The sequence below is a fragment of the Podarcis vaucheri genome (assembly GCF_965113315.1).
Source record: "Podarcis vaucheri genome assembly, chromosome: 3".
Lineage (NCBI taxonomy): Eukaryota > Metazoa > Chordata > Lepidosauria > Squamata > Lacertidae > Podarcis > Podarcis vaucheri.
The window spans coordinates 30,305,200-30,320,759 of NC_138761.1; positions in this window are offsets into that span (position 1 = coordinate 30,305,200).

A 15,560-nucleotide genomic window follows, 5' to 3' on the forward strand; every position below is an offset into this window, starting at 1 on the left:
CAGCTTGCTGGCTGCCATGCTGCAAAACACCTGAGGAACCCTGCAATCATTGAAGAAGGTTGAACATCACAAGTACCACATGTTATCGTTCTAGCTGACAGTTTGGTTGAATGGCATTTCCCTCATACTTTAAGGCTATGGGGTTGACTCTAGCTAACGTATGGGTCTGAAGGCACATGAGGCCATTGCCTTGCTGAAACTAAGCAGGTCTCGGTCTGGTCAGTGCCTGGATGGGGGTCTACCTAGGAGTACACTGCGTTGGGTCCGACGATGGAAGGAAGGTGGAAAATAAACATAGGAAAATAAAGAAAACTTCTATTCCCATACTCATCCTACAATTCCCATACTCATCCTACAATTCCCATACTCATCCTACAATTCCCATACTCATCCTACAAAACGGTTTTAACAGTGTCTCTATGTTTCTTTCAATGATGTCAGTCCAGTTAATATTAACGAAGGATGATGATACCAAACAATTGGTTACACACTTTGGACTGACTGTGCCCCTCTCTTATACCTATCGTTGTTTACACGCATCTCTCCTGTAGCAATCATTCCCTAAATACTGGCAGAGGAGGCAGCTAGTGGTGATTTTTATGCATAAAAGATTGTGTGGGAAGGTTGGTGGTGATGGTGGGAGACTTGCAATGTGCCCTCGGTTTTAAAGCAGAGAAAAATGCCTCTCAACTTTTGGACTCACGGTAGGAGACCCAGGTTGAAATCCCCATTTAACCTCATGAGCCAGTTGGCACCTTTCACCCTAACCTGCCCCAGAGGTTTGTTATGAAAGTAAAACTGGGTGGTGAGAAAACATGTATACAATCCTGATCTCCTTGGACCAAGAATGGGATATTCCCTTTAATAAGGAAAAATGATTAATAAATAATAATAGTCCGAGTTCTTGTACTTAGATGAATGATGCATTAGTTCGGGGACAGACAACATGGTGCCCTTCAGACATTACTGGATTGTATTCTGCACCTTCCCCGACCATTTGTCATGCTGGCTGGAGATGATAGGAGCCAGAGTCCAGCAACCCCTGCTTAGTTAGTATGCACTACTATGGTCTGAAACTGGCACATTGTATTTACAATGAAGATGCTAGTTTTCAGTTCTTCCTTTCTTTTTTTAAGTTGTCTTGTGGGGGGAAAGGCAAATCCAGCACAAAGAAGAAGTGCGAATGAATTTGCAGAGATAAAGGCCATGCTTTGGGGAGGAAAAGTCAGCTTCATCTTGCACGATCGGCAAATACACAGCACATAACCTAAGGTCTCAACCTAAGGACGTTAGCAGCTCTACAGGGCAATCCTATCGCAAGGACAAACTGTTCTTGAGCAATTTTTATGATATATTAGACACAAACAAGTTTTCCCTCAAACACAAGCATGCCAGGCTTCTACTTTAACGTCGCTTAATTTCTTCCGAACCAACATATTTATTGTGACCAGTTTTAGTAAGCTCTACTCTCCAACAAGTCCCTTGCGTTCCTTTCACATCGCCCTTGGGTCACTGATTCATCACAGGGGGGGAAACCATTGTCTTTTGGGAGCCCTTTGAAAATAACACCAAAAAGAGACGTTTTCACAGTCGGCTACTGGAAATATACAGCATCCCCACCCCCCTTATGCTACTTGGATTATTGCAGGTGCAGCCTGATAGTATAAAAAGTAATCAGTTGTTGGAATACTTGTTGTTGTTGTTGTTGTTGTTGTTGTTGTTGTTGTTGTTATTATTATTATAGAGGCATCCCACAAGTAGGCAAGGAATTCTGGTGGTTCTTCTGTGTTGATTTGTTCTGATCAATATTCCCCATTAAACAGGTTCAACTATAGACCGTGCTGGTTCCAGGTTTGGGATGAGATGCACCTAGTAGGCCTCTTCATGGATGCTATTTCTGTGCTTAGAGAGGCCTGGTGAAGATAGGAGGCTCCAGGAACTGTCAGTAAGTCACCTACTCGATTAGGAAGGGGCAAAGGAAGCTACCAAGTCAGACCACTGATCCACCAAGCTCCGTGTTGTCTGCACCAGGCCCAGCCCAAGACATTTTCTCACCCAAGGGAGACCCCAAAATGGTGCCACCTGGAACAAGGGGGGAAGAAAGATCAACATCAGGATCTGCGGCTCTGGTGGATCCCGCCACCTGAGGCAGTCACCTCACCTTGCCTCGTGAGTGGGCTGGCCCTGGTTTACACCAACTGGCAGAAGCTCTCCAGTGTATCAGGCAGGGCACATTCCTAGCCCTACCTGGAGATGCAGAATGTTGAGGTTGGGGCCTCCTGAATATGCATTATCACTGAGCTTTGGCCCTTGGCTCCTTGAGGGAGGGGACTTGGGCAGGTCCCTAACAGTGCTGGCCCTGACTATAGATTTCTTCCATTGCAAATCAAGGTCTTTTGAGTTTAAAAGCATAGAAAATAAGCAGTAGTTATTAATTTGCTGAGCTAAATTAAGTCCAGATTATGTTTGCCCATCAAATACTTGTATTGCAAGGGAATGTGGCTGAGTTCTATGCACTCAGACTCCTCAAATGTTTATGGAAACAAACTCTTCATTTAACAACACTTACAGTTATATAGGCATATATACAACCTTGAGTACAACTTTTGCAAGTCAATTATGACAATCTTTCACAAACAGCTATCAGTTTGGGTCTGATGTGGAAGTCTGCTGTTAAATTATCATACCAAAGCTGGTCATGATCATGTAGCATTAATGGTGTGGCAGCCTGAGCGGTTGTTGACCCTGACAGGTTGTTTGAAAGATGCATCAACAAAGCTTAGGGCCTTTTCAGTGGTGGCACCCCATCTTTAGAATCCCCAAAACAAGTAAGACTGGCACGGAACTGTACTCTTTCAGTGCCAGGTTAAATATGTTTTTATCGGCCGAGGCTTTTTAAATCAACAGTTCAAGGTGGCTGAATGGTTTCTGTTTTATTAGTTGTTATTTTATGTTATTCAGAATTTTTATAGTTTGTTTTAATATCATACAAAGAGTTACATTTTTATGTATGTTGTTGTTGTTTAGTCGTTTAGTCGTGTCCGACTCTTCGTGACCCCATGGACCAGAGCACGCCAGGCACTTCTGTCCTCCACTGCCTCCCGCAGTTTGATCAAACTCATGCTGGTAGCTTCAAGCTTTTATGTATACCACCCCGGGAAACCATGTGTGGAAGAAGGTGCAGTTTAAAAACTTTACAAAATGCATTTATTACCTTGTGAGAATTGAAGAGGAAATGTTTACTTTGTGGGGAGTCTTTCATCCTAACAATGGACATCTGAATGTTTTAAAAGTAGCAAGAAAAGAATGCTCTGTAAGATACAAACTCAGGGGTGGAACTACAGCAAAAAGAAGAAAGTTCATGGGCAGAAGAGACAATTACACTTCTTGGTAGATCCCTGCACTTACTCTGGGAAGCTTAAAAAAAAATCTGATCTGTTTTTAATCCATAACTGAAGCCATTCCAGTGTTCAACATGGCAGTCTCCTTGTTGCATTCCAGAAACCCCCGTCAAGCTCCCTGATCATCATTCACTTTTCCTTTATTGCTTTCTTTTATTTTTTCTGGTACCCTCATCCTGGGAAAGGCAAGCTGTTAACACCTACGGAATATCCCTTCCTCGAGAGAGCACTGTACAAGCATAGTTCAAGTGGCCCATCATTGATTGCATGTGTTTTGTGTTAAGCTCCTTCACCTGTGATGCACTTTCTACAATAACTGATAGATTTTTCTCCCCCTCAGCTTTTCCTCTGGGAACCCTTAAATGCCACTTCTCTAGAAACCAGTTTTATACAGGCCTTCTGCTCATCCTCTTCTCTCGGGGAAGGAGCTCCACTTTCTCATAGTAAGCTCTCAAAAGAACTTTTCTTTAAAACTAAACTTTTCAAGATTCATTTGTAGTTCTCCTTAGTTTGTTAGATGAATAGACAGAGATAGGTTGATCTGTAACAACAACAACAACAACAACAACAACATACATACATATTTATACCCCGCCCATCTGGCTGGGTTTCCCCAGCCACTCTGGGTGGCTCCAAACAGAATATTAAAAACACAATAAAACATCAAACATTAAAAACTTCCCTAAACAGGGCTGCCTTCAGATGTCTTCTAAAAGTCAGATAATTGTTTATTTCCTTGACATCTGATGGGAGGGCGTTCCACAAGGTGGGCGCCACTACTGAGAAGGCCCTCTGCCTGGTTCCCTATAACCTCACTTCTCGCAGTGAGGGAACCGCCAGAATGCCCTCAGAGCTGGACCTCAGTGTCCAGGTGGAACGATGGGGGTGAGATGCTTCTTCACCTATACCGGGCCAAGGCCGCTTAGGGCAGGACTCCCCAACTGTTTTTGGGCCATGGGGTATATCTGAGAATCTAAGAAACTTTTGCTGGTACTACAATATGCTCATTTCACAGAAGTAGAAAAAGTGATGCTGCTCAAAACCCCAGCCCCTAAACAGGGAAACCCCTACACCCCACTGAGATAAAACACAGATTAAAAAAGCAGGCATCACCAAGAAACCCCTTCTCAATGAAATAATCTAATCTCCTTCAAATACCACTATAATGTTAACAACAACAAATTAAAACTTTGGAGGGATGAATGGCTTGGCAGGAACCAAGAAGGGTTTTCTGAGGGTGCCATGATGCTCACAGGTGCCATTTTGGAAATAGGAGATCGTCTAGAGCAAGAGTTGCCAATGTGGTGCCCTCCAGATTGGTTAGACTACAACTCCCATCAGTCTCAGCTAACATGGCCAAGCTATAGTTCAGCCATACATGGAGGGTGCCATGTTGCCCACTCCTGACCTAGAGCATGCCTGAACTATCAGATGGGTGGGAAGGGAGCTGTAAAAACAAAAAGATAACCCATCTATCTATCCCCACAACACACACAAGCTCCCAAGTCTTCAAAGTATGTTTTGTTTTGCTCTGATTAATATAGCCCACTTGCGGATTTTGGACAGATCCTTTAAAGAATTTGTTTTTTTTTTTTAATAAAACTGAACTAAAACAAATAAAATAAAGAAAAGGTTTTGGGCCTCATCAGTTCATAGTAGCGAGCTGAAGCTCCTTCACTTTGACTGGTGAAGGGGTGGGGCCTCATGGGCAGTGGCTCTACACATATCAAACTCTCTTTCCCAGGAAATATGAGTGATCCAGTCTTTGGAAGCTTATAAGAAACAGCTGGTAGCATCTAGTGTGGTGGCACAGTGTTGCCCTCCCCCCTGCTGGTGTCACTGCCCCTTATCTGGATGAGAATAAGGCAGGGCGGGGGGTTGGCAAGGAAGGGGTGCACTGCTGGGAGTGCCAGATTGGCTCTGCTGGAGTGTCCTGACCTCACTGCAGCCCTAATCCAGGCCACCATGTCGGCCTCTGCTGGAAATGCCTTTAAACCATTATATGTCCATGGAAGGACATGGAAGACTCACTGGAAGGACAGATCCTGAAGTTGAGGCTCCAATACTTTGGCCACCTCATGAGAAGAGAAGACTCCCTGGAAAAGACCCTGATGTTGGGAAAGATGGAGGGCCCAAGGAGAAGGGGACGACAGAGAATGAGATGGTTGGACAGTGTTCTTGAAGCTACCAGCATGAGTTTGACCAAACTGCGGGAGGCAGTGGAAGACAGGAGTGCCTGGCATGCTCTGGTCCATGGGGTCAAGAAGAGTCGGACACGACTAAACGACTAAACAACAACAACAACATGTCCATGAGTTCAGGTCTTATGAGAGAGGGAGAAAAACTTTTCTCTATTCGCTTTCTCCAAGCCATGCATATCATGTCACTTCTTACTTTTCTCTAAAATAAAATGTCCCAGACGCTGCAACCTTTCCCCATAGGGGAGTTGCTCTTAGAATCATAGAATCATAGAGTTGGAATAGACCACAAGGGCCATCGAGTCCAACCCCCTGCCAAACAGGAAACACCATCAGAGCATTCCTGACATATGGTTGTCAAGCCTCTGCTTAAAGACCTCCAAAGTAGGAGACTCCACCACACTCCTTGGCAGCAAATTCCACTGTCGAACAGCTCTTACTGTCAGGAAGTTCTTCCTAATGTTTAGGTGGAATCTTCTTTCTTGTAGTTTGGATCCATTGCTCCGTGTCCGCTTCTCTGGAGCAGCAGAAAACAACCTTTCTCCCTCCTCTATGTGACATCCTTTTATATATTTGAACATGGCTATCATATCACCCCTTAACCTCCTCTTCTCCAGGCTAAACATGCCCAGCTCCCTTAGCCGTTCCTCATAAGGCATCGTTTCCAGGCCTTTGACCATTTTGGTTGCCCTCCTCTGGACACGTTCCAGTTTGTCAGTGTCGTTCTTGAACTGTGGTGCCCAGAACTGGACACAGTACTCCAGGTGAGGTCTGACCAGAGCAGAATACAGTGGCACTATTACTTCCCTTGATCTAGATGCTATACTCCTATTGATGCAGCCCAGAATTGCATTGGCTTTTTTAGCTGCCGCGTCACACTGTTGGCTCATGTCAAGTTTGTGGTCAACCAAGACTCCTAGATCCTTTTCACATGTACTGCTCTCAAGCCAGGTGTCCCCCATCTTGTATTTATGCCTCTCATTTTTTTTGCCCAAGTGCAATACTTTACATTTCTCCCTGTTAAAGTTCATCTTGTTTGTTTTGGCCCAGTTCTCTAATCTGTCAAGGTCGTTTTGAAGTGTGATCCTGTCCTCTGGGGTGTTAGCCACCCCTCCCAGTTTGGTGTCATCTGCAAATTTGCTCTTTTCTGAATCTTTTCCAACTCTGCAATATCCTTTTGGAGGTGAGGTGATTAGAACTGTACACAGCATGCCAAATGCGGACACACTATAGATTTTGTACAGTTATGATCTCAGCAGTTGTATTTTCAATTCCTTTCCCAATTATTCCTAATATGGAATTTGCCGTTTCCACCACTGCTGCACAATGGGTCAATATCTTCACTGAACTATCCACTATAACCCCAAGGTCTCATTACTGGTCCATCACCGCCCATTCAGACCCCATGAACGTATATGTGAAATTAAGTTGTTGTTTTTTTGCCCCAAAACACACCACTTTATTTGTGTTTACACTGAATTGCATTTGACATTTCATCACCCATTCATTCAGTTTAGAGAGGTCATTTTGGAGCTCTCCACAGTCTCATTTTGTTTCAATGACCCTTGGCAATTTAGTATCATCTGCAAACTTGCCCACCCCACTGCCTAACTCTAGACCAGTGTTTCCCAAACTTGGGTCTCCAGCTATTTTTGGACTACAACTCCCATAATCCCAAATTAGCAGGACCAGTGCTCAGGGATGATGGGAATTGTAGTCCAAATACAGCTGGAGACCAAGGTTTGGGAAACACTGCTCTAGATCATTTATGAACATGTTTACAAGTGCAGATCCCAATCCCAATCCTTGGGAGACTCCACTTTCTACATCTCATTTGGAGAACTGTCCATTTATTCCTTCTTGTATTGCATGGAAGGGCTTAGGGGATGGGAACCTGTGGCCCACCAGTTGTTGTGGAAACCTAACTCCCATCAAGGACGATGGAAGCTGTAGTCCAAGAACATCTTGAGGTTCTCAGGTTTACCATCTCTGAGCTCAAGCCACACAATGCTATGAACCTAAGGAAGTAAGTTTCATTCCATAAAAAAGGACGGGAGACTTGCTTCTTTCCACCTTGAAGAATACAAAGAACGTAATGTCTGAATGTCTGCTTGCCACCTCATTATCTTTTAATAAATTAGGAAAGCGGAGAGCTGTTGTTTACACACCTGAAATCCACAAGGATGGCAAATCCCAGTGCTGTGAGTCTACCTGAAATGTTCAAGGACATGCAATTGACACAGTGGGACTTCAACAGCAAGACAGAGCGCTCCGGGCCATGGAACTGCTGTAGAAAACTGTCTACGTCTTCCTAAATTAGAACTGACAACAAGTCCTGGTTTATAACGCTGAGTTCTCAACTTTTGGACACCAAAACCTATCCAGAAAAGGAAACAGAGCACATTAGATTATTATTATTATTATTGAATTGCTTTTGGGCATTCTTTTTTCTTTCTTTATTTACAATCCATCATTTGAAATATTAACTATTTTAGTCTCATTCTTTGGCAAGAGGAATCCTAGGAACTGAAAATATTTTTCTTTCTTTTTTTCTGAAACAAGCTCATGAAAATTTAATATGCCAAAAACATAGAACAGAGTGGGAATATTCCCACTTAAGGTTGTTACATTCTTGAAGGTTTAATCATTCATTATGCTGCTTAGAGAAAGTAGTTGTCTGTTCCATGAGACCAGGAGGCATTGGTACTGTATCTTCTTATCTGCTCTGCCACACGCTGGAACATGACCTTGGACAAGTCATTTGGGTCTAACTCTTTTCAACATGTTCATTAATTTCCAGGTGTCAAACGCGAGACGCTTCTTGGGGAGAAAATTTCAGAGTCACCTCGTACCCATGTTTCAAGCCATTTTTTTTTAATTTTTTTACTGGGAGATCCAGTGGTTCAGCAACTTTGTTAATGAGACCTTAATTCATATAGATATACATGTTTTTAAAACCCACAAATATAGGTCACTGTTCTTTTAGTAATACCAAATCACACTCTCTTCATGCCGGAAATTCTCATCTTTGAGAAAGTGTAAATTGAGTATATATACTCAGAATGGGTTAGAGCTGATTTACCTTTTCCTCAAAGCACTGCAGTATGTATGTATGTATGTATGTATGTATGTATGTATGTATGTGTATATGTGTATAGTTCTAGTAACAGCATCATAGAGGTAGAAGGTTTCTCAAAGGACTTCTTGCCTAACCTTGTGTGTGTGCATTAGTCTCCCTTACCCGATGTCTTCTTTGATGCTTTGATCACAGGAGCATTGCAATTGCACATGTTCCACACAGGATGCACACCCAGGAGTATGCAAATGAGATCCCTGGTAAACATGCCAATGCCACCAGTGGTAGTGTAACTGGATGATATTTGGTATATGGTGACACATCCTCACCAAACTCTTATTTTTTAATTAAGACCCACCCCGCTCTGATATTGCATTACCCAGTAAACACTGGTTTCGGTTAGAAATACTCAGCTTGGTGCATAACACAAGTAATTTTTAGTGAGGTCACATGCAGGACATTCTTGGGCTTAATTGAGTTATAGATTGGACCATATTTTAGCTTTGGATGTACATGTTAAACCAAGTAAATGAGGACTGTGGTGTTTTATTCTTCCTGTTTTCTGTGCAATTACATTTGGCCCAGCACAATTGGAGCTTTACTATTTTATTGTGGCATGAGGGGTTTGTTTTGTTTTGCAGGGGGAAATACTTGACATTTCTCTTGCTTGCTGGATTTAACTCTGTGTTTCATCCAAAGAACACCCAAATGGATGTTTCTTACCTGCCTAATTTTGTGGGGCAGTTTTGTGCCAAAATCTTACTGTAAACTGGCAGTACTAAGAAGAGAGCTTTAATAAAAGCATCCCTTAAACCATTGCCTCTCTTTATTAAGAAAGTCTGCAAAGAGTGAGCAGTGTTAAGTTGCTACAACAGCACAAAGTGATCTGTGATCTAACCTCTGCTATTTTCAAAACACTGGTTGCAATCCTGAAGACCAATAGCTAATTGCATTAGAGGCCTGTGCACTGTGAATAACAGTGTCATCAGTTCCAGCATTACACAATGGCTTTCCTCCAGAGTTCTCCCTGTTTTAAACTTAGGGGCCATCTCTTCCCTATTGGATAAGACATACTTGTGGCACAGGTATTGAGAGAGTGGAGAGAGGCTGGGAAAGATTAGGGCACTTTGTTGAAAACAACAAAGAAGTCAGAATAGTCCATCCATTAAGGGTTAATACAATGACAAATGCACAGTGCCAAATCATATAAATTTAGAGTTTCACATGTACTATTTTAAGTTGTACAGAAAAGATATGGAGCCTATGGAATGTGAATTTGAAAATTCCATGTCACAATTGGTCCTTCCACTGTTAGATTTGCAACAAAGGGAACTTCCTGCAGAACCTTTGCAGGTGCAAGACATCAATAATGCCATTAATAGTGTGAGGACTGGAAAGTTCGGATGTTTTTAGTCCCTAAATTGTTTTGCCTTTTTCAAAGGCCTTTGAATCAGGTACCTTGTCATCTTCATCCTATGATATTCCTACCTCTGCTATTAACAAGTCGGGAGAAAGCCATGCTAGCTGTGCAAATTCTAGGACCAGGTCAATCTCCTTAATTCATGTAGATGCCAAGATATTAACAGCAATCCTTGCTATCAGACTCCAGGCTATGGCAGGACCATTCGTACGCCCAAATCAGGTGGACTCCCCATCTCCTGAACATATCATTTGCTTCCTTCGTTCTCTCAGCTGATTTTGGGGAAGCACGCTAGGGCAGAGATGGGGAAAGGGGATTGACACAAAGATCCATATGAAAGCAGAAATGCTTCTGCTCATAGAAGCCGATCTTTGAGTCCAATCTTATACTCGCTGCCATTTAGTTCCTTATGCTTTTGATGACAACTCTCTATTTCTATTCTGTATTTGAAGCATACATTCTGAGGTCCCTGCCTTTTGTTCTTTGTCATTGTAGAAACAGGCAAAAGCATTTAGCCTAAACTCCTGTGTTATTTTGCATTCTGCAACATGTGTTTTGATTATTATTATTTTTAAGAAAAGTCCAGCGTGGTATCAAAAATAGTGTAAATCATCAGTTTTTAATCTGGCAGGAAGTAGATAGTGGCCCATTAAACTTTCGTAATTAAATTTCCCCACTACTCCCCCATATAACCATTATCTGAGATTTCTAATTAACACCAGAGGAGGGAGTCAGTTCAGATTGATGGGATCTATAGCCATCCCCTTTCATTTTAATGACCTTTAATAAACTTTTATTGCTATTGATATTGATAATTATAATATACCCTTTAATCCTGCAATGTGATTCTAGAGGCCTTTTTTGAAAAATAGAAAAATATCACCTTTAAAACGAACGCAGGCTAAGCTGCCGAACTCCTTAAGACACAGAATTTGGGGTTAACAACATTAGCAAGTGACTGTCAGCAAGAGGGCAAATATAGAGCAAATCTCCTCTTCCCACCTCTGCCGGCAGATTGGATTTTGGTCCTCTTCTGTCACAGTCGGCTCATCTAATGGCGGAACCTCCTCCAAAAAAAGAAGAAGAAAAAAAAAAGGCTGATGACAATGGAGTTTTAATAGTAAGCTAGTTTTCGGACAAATAACCACTTGAGATTCTGTATCATCTACAATTCAGCCGTAAGAGCGTGATTCACTGTAACTTCTCATCTTTCCAATCCTTATATTAACAAGAGTTTTAGCTTTTCTTTTTAAGTTTTATTGCAAAGAACTTCAGCAAGACTATTGTGTTTACAAACAGTAGCAGCAAATGATGCCTCTCCAAGATGGGTATATAAGATACTTTCATACTAAAGCCCTTTAGAGTTGCTGTGGTGTAGCATTTCCACAATCAGCTGGAATCAGAAATAAAACAATGGTTTGAAAGAATGCTCTTTTCCTATATCAAAATGAAAAGGCAACAACAATGAGAGATCGGTAAGGAAAGATTCCTCCCCAAGCAGAAACTGAAACTGATAAGAGGCAACTAAAAAGCTACAGTCAACAAGGATCAATAAAATGGTTCGATACTGTAAAAGGAAGCTTTTGATTAAAGGTACAGTAGCCCTTAAATGTTTCAATGATGCTTTGCCTATTCACACTGGACAGGCTGTCATTGCCACTGCATTTTAAATTTCAGAAAATACCACAAACCTGAAGAAAAAGAAATGGAGAACACAAAAAACACTGGAATGTAACATTTCGACAATGGTGTCATCTGGGTTCTCTGTAAAATGTGAGTGGCAATTTCGGATTAAACTGCTACTAGAGAAGCAATGCGAAAATGTTGTGCACTTACTGCAGCCCCACAAGACCTGCAGTGACCATGCTAGCTGCTGAAGGAAAGTATTTTAATGCATAATGTTCTGAGGATGTTGCTAAGTTAGAGTCTGTTAACATCAAGGAGACCTCTTGTAAGTAGGCTGTGACCCATGAAGCTGAACACAGCTCTCCAGTCACGGCAGCCATCAGGCATTTGATGAATCTATTTAGCTGCTTGTCTGAGATTGCGAAAAGAAGCATCTAGCAAGCTTCATTCCGTTTAGTGAATTACAGACTGAAGAGACCCACAAGCTGATGGCAACTTATCCCATGCCAGTTAGTTAATACTACAGATTACAGGAAGGTGAACATAATGACGCTACTAGGGATGTGGGAGTTGAGGTGTATATATTCATTGTTGGTGACATTCCTTGAGTGATTCTATTTATTATTTTATTTATTGTGATCAATAATAATAACAACAAATAGTAGTACAGTGGTACCTTGGGTTACAGACACTTCAAGTTACAGACTCTGTTAACCCAGAAATAGTACCTCGGGTTAAGAACTTTACGTCAGGATGAGAACAGAAATCGTGAGGAGGTGGTGCGGCAGCAGCGGGAGGCCCCATTAGCTAAAGTGGTACCTCAGGTTAAGAACAGTTTCAGGTTAAGAACGGACCTCCAGAACGAATTAAGTTCTTAACCCGAGGTACCACTGCAGTCACTATCTAAGTTAGTTTCTGTTGCCTTTCTTTTTTACCTAACATACCACATAAAATTACTCTTCGTCTATGTTAATCTAAAAATGGCTCTTTAACCATTTCCTACCAGGAAACTTGTGTGTTTCACCTAAGGTTGGATATAGACCTGGCTTAACAGCAGGATTTTGTATTTCCAAAGGGAAATCTTGACACTTTGGGCAGATGCAGGGCTCCGTGGCTTCACTGCCAGCCAACTTTCCCCCTCCGCTCCTTGCTTTGTTTACCACCTTAGCCTAAAGAAGAGCTCTGGAAAACTCGAAAGCTCACATGGTGTTTCCTTACATATTGCTTAGCCTGAGAAAGGCATTGCCTTTGAATACAGAATGTTTATATATTGTTATTCCTCTTCCATGGTTAGCTGTCTATTTTTGAGAGTTGACTTGTAGGGGAAGTATAAATCCATTGAATAAAGGCACCTGTGAGCATCATATGAGGGGGACAAACCGTTGGCAGTTCTGTCCATGTCCTTTTCAGTGAAGCACCTTAAATGGTGATGGACTGAAAAGACTCCTCTACCATTATACTCTTTTTCTACGCTAGACCTTTCACATGTGGCTTACCTAACCCTGAAAATCAATTTGTAGAGAATTTTTAAAAAGACGAGAAAGAGCGTGCTCACAAATATAAAGTTAAAGATGTAATGTTACAGGAAAATAATGAGCACAGAGGGAAAAGAGAACAAGTTTTATTGATTGTCTCTAGGAACTAACTCTGGAATTTAAATGTGCACATCAGAGCATCAGTAAATTCAGGCAACAGAAATAAAGCTGTGTTCCTTAATAAGCTCACTACTTCAATTTAATGGCTGCCTTTTGCCTAATCTAAATGCAGGCTTCTACCAGGTATGAATGAATGTTGTTATTAATTAAAGATTTCTGCTGATACACTTACAGCAAATGTGCTCTTATAATATATTACAATTATATTAACATAAAAAATGTGAGCCACTTGCAGTTAAGAGCCAATGACTCTTGTGTAGTAATAGTGTAAAAGGGAAGCTTGATTTTTTTAAAAAAATGGTAAAGTGATCTTCCTGGAGGGTTTGTTTCTATCTTGTGCTATTTTTGCTCACTTTTACTACAAGAAAAATGTCTGTCTGTGTACACACACAGAGAGATTAAATAGCAAATAGGTTATATATCCATAACTATAGCCCTGCTCAAGCATTCACCCCACCATCATGCAATTAGAATAGTGTAAAGGGGAACATTGACTTTTAGAGTATATTAGATAGATCTATCTACTCTCTTGCTTTGGTCTTTATTCTAATTAGTTTTATCTTTAGGGAGGGTTTCTTAAATCAGTGTTTCCCAACCTATGGGTCACCACCTGCAAGTGGATTGTGAAACCTGTGCAATGAGGCCGCTTTATAAGCAACCCCCCCCCCCAATTATTGCTTTTAATTCTTAGCTGGTGTGATGATATCTCTTCACAACTTTCTTACCCTCCAATATTTCTCCAGTGGAAATAGGGATGTCCCATTCCATAATGATAATTTTGCTATTTATACCCCACACATCTTACTGGGTTGCCCTAGCCACTCTGGGCAGCTTCCAACATATATTAAAAACACAATAAAACATTAAACATTTTAAAAAAGATTCCCTATAAAGGATTGCCTTCAGACGGCTCAGGGATCAGATAACTCCATACCTTCCAACATTTCTCCAATGAAAACAGGGACATCCTAGGGATAAGTGGGACATTCTGGGATCAAATCAGAAACTGGGACAGCTTCTCTAAATCAGGGACATCCCTGGAAAATAGGGAGACTTGGAGGGTCTGAACTTTTTGTTTTGTTGGCGTCTTTTAATGCTGTGTTGACACCTGTAACCAAATGTCAGAAAGGCTTGAATCTTACATTTTAACACTTGAGAACCACTGTCTGGTGGCTGGCAGGAAATCCAATGACAGGCAGATGAATGACACCTTGTACGCTTCCTTCTTGCAAGTCCTGCAGCCAAGCTGGTGCCACATGTATTGCTCTGCTTTCCTTTGGACCACATCAGCAAGGATGAGAGGGGGTGTCTTGTCGTCTGGGCAGCTCAGAACCTCCATACATTCTGTCCAGGCTTGCACCCCAGAGAGGTCATTTCAGTACTGCGAATGCAGCAAAAACAATGCGGGAGGAAGCTGTTACGAAATATAAGCCCAACCTGAGTGGCGTCCTGCATTGGTCTTTACGACCATGACAGGCAATGCAACTTATACTAACAGTTTGACCTCACCCACAAAGGCTTCTCCATTGTCTCCTGAGACAGATGGATGTTTGTACAGGGAGTTTTGTGTGACTATTACAGCTCACCCCTGATGCTCAGCCATTCAAAACAACTCTCTGTACAAGGACCTTCTGACAAATCACTGGCTCTGCTACTGGAGTTAGTTAATAGCTTAGGCCAGCAGAGCTCCTACATATGGCCTAAACCAGCACCTAGCAAGGTTGAGCAATAACATCTGGTGCACACATATTTCAAGGATTCACTGATAAAAGTCATGGACCCAGGGTGACTTCTGCAATTCATGGAAGTGAATGAAAAGTGCTATAGTGGAGAGGCAGGTCTCCTGATTGGGCAGATACTGCAGGTTTCATGCCTGGAGCCCCACATAATGTAGGAACCAGTGAACTTTGCAGTTCAGTAGACATTCTTTGCAAATGAGCTTGTAATGAAAAAGAACATTGTTGCAAAATGTAAGCTAATTAACTTGCATAGAGCTGAGCAATGATGCAATGTTCTTTTGATCTTGCCAATATCATTACTAAATCTGAGCTACTCTATAACTCAAATCTTGCAGGGGGTGTGGAATGAGATGCCTACCTCCTGACTTACGAAGTGTGTCTAGTACAGAAGACCCAGCCTTAAAGCAATGCTTAGTTACAAAAAGGATAAAGGTAAAGGTAAAGG